The 3666-nt window shown below is 37.3% G+C and overlaps 1 pseudogene; it reads right to left on the bottom strand.

The window, feature by feature from the left end:
- Positions 1-1433: 1433 nt before the first annotated feature.
- Positions 1434-3163, bottom strand: LOC145041278 (phospholipase A1-Ibeta2, chloroplastic pseudogene; annotated as a pseudogene).
- Between the last annotated feature and the right edge of the window lie 503 nt (positions 3164-3666).

Genomic DNA, 3666 nt, shown 5'->3' with positions numbered 1-3666 from the left:
GTAGGTAGTAATGGTGGTGGTGTGAGCAAGTGGTAGATGGAGAGAAGGGAGATGCATGTTTTTGGAGAATGGTGAAATAAATGATTATTAGATCTTATATCTAAAATGTCATCTTAATTGTAGTCTAGTCATAAGCATTTTAACAAAAATACGCTTAATAAAAAGGGTTCTTAAATGGTATGGGCAAAACTTATTAATGGAGGAGAAACGGAGGAGAGGGGCTTAACAATGTTACCGGTTGCAAATGGGGATGTAATCGGTTGGTTAAGGGGAAACGGTAAAAAACATTAAAATGAAACATGAGAGGCAAATGTTAGGCATCGGTGGCAAAAAAAAAATCGATTTTGGATATAACCGGTTTTTTTATGTAAATTTGGGGGCTTTTATGACAAAACATAAAATTTGGGTTGTGATGGTAATTTAGTTTCGACCCTCAAATTAACTGTTCAAGCTTCACTCTACCAATAACAGTTCTCATTTAATCTTTTACGTGGATCAAAATTTTGATCCAATACGGATCGACTAAAGAAAAGAAAAATAGGCAAAAAAAAAAAAAAAAAGGTTTTTATTTTCTTATTCGTCTCGGTTCGAAAGTTAGAAAAAAAAACCTCTTGTTTTGGGATCCGTCATAAGACATACAAACAAAACCTTTCCTTTTTTCAATCGTACAAAAATCATATTTTTCTATATATATTTATATATTTGGTGTATGTATGTAGATAATTAACCGTGTGGATCCAACTTTTGATCCAAGATGGATCGACTAAAGAAAAAGAAGGCAAAAAGCACAGTGTATTACTCTTTCTGTTCCGAGAGAAAAATTGATTTCTTTATACATACTTTATGAGTTTATGTAAGTTGTGATTCAACATTTCAAACTTCTTTTTTTGAAAATTGACTATCAGTATGGCATATCATGCCTTGTTCTTAACCGAAACCTTTATTTATTTATATATTTTTTATAAATACTTTGTATATACGACGGATGATAAGGCTACCTGGTATTGATATTGATCACATTTCACGTGTGAAGATCTACGTGGACGGGGTTTCCATTAGTGAACACCCCCAAGTTATAGAGTCTGTCTAGTGGAGTGGAGGTGGTCTCTCTCTTTTTCTATTTTTCTTTTTATTTTTTTACTAGTGAATACCATTTCCACAATATTATAAAATTATTGTGGAATGGTTTGATGAAGAAATGGTTTGGATTTCAGTGTGAATATACCCTATCATCTATCATCCTTCCTTAAGTTATAGATCTTTATAGTTCTCATATAGGCATCGACCACATCAAAAATATATATATATATATATATATATATATATATATATATATATATATATATATATATATATATATATATATATATATATATATATATATATTAACAAGAAGTACGTTTATCCTCCTTGAAAAAAAAATGTCAAAAAAGTACAAAAAATAAATAAATTATGATGGACTTGGCAAACAATTAGACATTTGCATATTCCTTTCTAGATTTAACTTCAATCCCTTTGATTTGCTTGTATCTAGACTTAACCTCAATCCCTTTGCTTTGCTTGTATATAGTTTCTTCACATTTGAGTTCTGTTCACGTAGCAGCTTCACTAAGCTTCTCTTTGCATTTGATCTAAATGGACAATTTGATGCTAAGAATCCATCCACCAAATGTAAATATGCTTCCAAGTCATGGCAACATGACACATCGGCATCCGGTTTCAAATACGGTGAGTTACTTGTATCAACCCGTAGTTCAGTCCCCACATGCGCATATGCCCACGGCATCGTGTTATCAACAATATTCAACGCTACATTCATGTTTTTCGACTCACGAAGTTTTTTATCAAGTTCTTCGCTCACAAACATTCCTGGAACGCGAGTGATGATATCTTTTGAGTTGACGATTCGCAGTACTTTCACCTGTTGGGAACTAAGTTTTTTTGCAAATGCTCGGTTCCCAACACGTGGGCCACCGAAGGTGTATACTGCTATTGGTGGAATGCCCTGAGCACAAGTGCTCAGGTCATCAGCCACCAGTAGGGCTAGGGCCGCACCAAGGCTGTGGCCGGTAACAGTGATACTTAGGGTTTCGCCTTCGTACAACCGAGTTAACCGTTTGATTTCGGAAACCACCGACTCTCTTAGGCTCGAGACATGAGCTCCGGAGGTCTTGTAGAGGCTTAAAAACCCACATTGCACTTTAGGTTGTCCACCGGATTGGTCTGGAATTTTTACGAGTAGGTCCCGCATGTTTTCTGCCCATTCGAGACATGTGGAGGTCCCACGAAGAGATATCACTATGTCACGTCTGCCCATTCTAGAGATTTCTCGTTCATCGTCACACACTGCCACGTAACCAATGCAGCTGGTTCGTTGAGTCATCCACTCGAGATCTGGTGCCACCTTGTCGACCCAGTCCGGGAAACCTACGGAAGCGGTGGCGTACAGGGTCTTGGTGACTCGGTAGGATCTATCTGGGATGGCGACTTGCCGAGGTGATGGGGCTTCCTTGTCTGAGGTGGCAGGATCCGAATGAAAACAATGATATGCGGCTTGAATGAACTCTCCATACCGGACCATCTCTCGCCGGAGATTCTCATCCAGCGGGTCAAGTAAACCCACCCAATTATTGCTCCCGTGATACTCTCTCCACCTGGAAGCCAGGCTGTTTCGGGGAGAATATTCCATTCCGTTCTTCGACAACAACCGTTGGAGGCGGTTCAGCTGTCGGGGAGACATTTCCTCCGCTGCTTTATTTTCCGGCCAAATTTGAGGCAAATGTAGTCCCTCTAAAAGACCCCCTTTTCCTCTACTCTCCGCCTCCGGCAACCCATTATCAGCACTCACTTTGGGTTCCAATTGGATCACCTCAGGTTCTGTACCTATTAGTCTTTCAAGATTTGAAAGGTGTTTCCTTGTGAACTTGGTTCTTGGTAAGCTTGTGGTTTTCATGGAGGTCTTCGATAAACAAGCTTTTGTTATGGGTTTCACAGAATACCCATTACAATTAACGGAGAATCTTTCCTGAAATATGTCAAGATTATGCGACGGAACTGTTGAGCCGATTTGCATCATGATTCTAAAAAGATTAAAAATGGACCTCCACAAAGAGAAAGAAAGAGAGAAAAAAGAACAAATATACACTGTTGAGAGAGAGAGAGTGTGTGTAGCTGTGTGTGGGGTGAACGGATTATGAGGTAATATATAGAGGAATAGAGGGTACAAAGTGTAAATAAATAGATCGAATTTTGGTTTAGTTTTACTCCTCCAAGTATGTGGGTTAGTCAATACTTATTACATAACTTTTCAACATTTAGCGTCCCTCAAGATTTAATATTATTAAAACTAGCCTGGACTTATTGAAAAAAATTCTAATCACTGTAATTAGACTAGTCAAATTAGTCCAAGTGCCGCCTCTACCCTTTGCAAAATTAAACAAAGGTTTAGAGCCTCCAATTCTAAAAGATTCCTAATTTTAAAGTTTATTCTGTTAATTATATATGTATATATATAAGTATTTCTTGCATTACAAAGATAAATTTAAGCTTGGTTTGATGGTAAAAGCAATAGTTTATAAAAATAAGGGTCTCAAGTTCCAATCTCATTGCTTACTTGAAGGTTTCAATTTTTTTTGTTTGCTTAAAACCTCTAAATTGTTTGAATCA

Source organism: Lactuca saligna, chromosome 4 (assembly GCF_052625555.1).
Source record: "Lactuca saligna cultivar CGN05327 chromosome 4, ASM5262555v1, whole genome shotgun sequence".
NCBI classification, from domain to species: Eukaryota; Viridiplantae; Streptophyta; class Magnoliopsida; order Asterales; family Asteraceae; genus Lactuca; species Lactuca saligna.
Note: the sequence above shows the minus strand (reverse complement) of the source record. Positions and strands in the feature narration are given on the sequence as shown.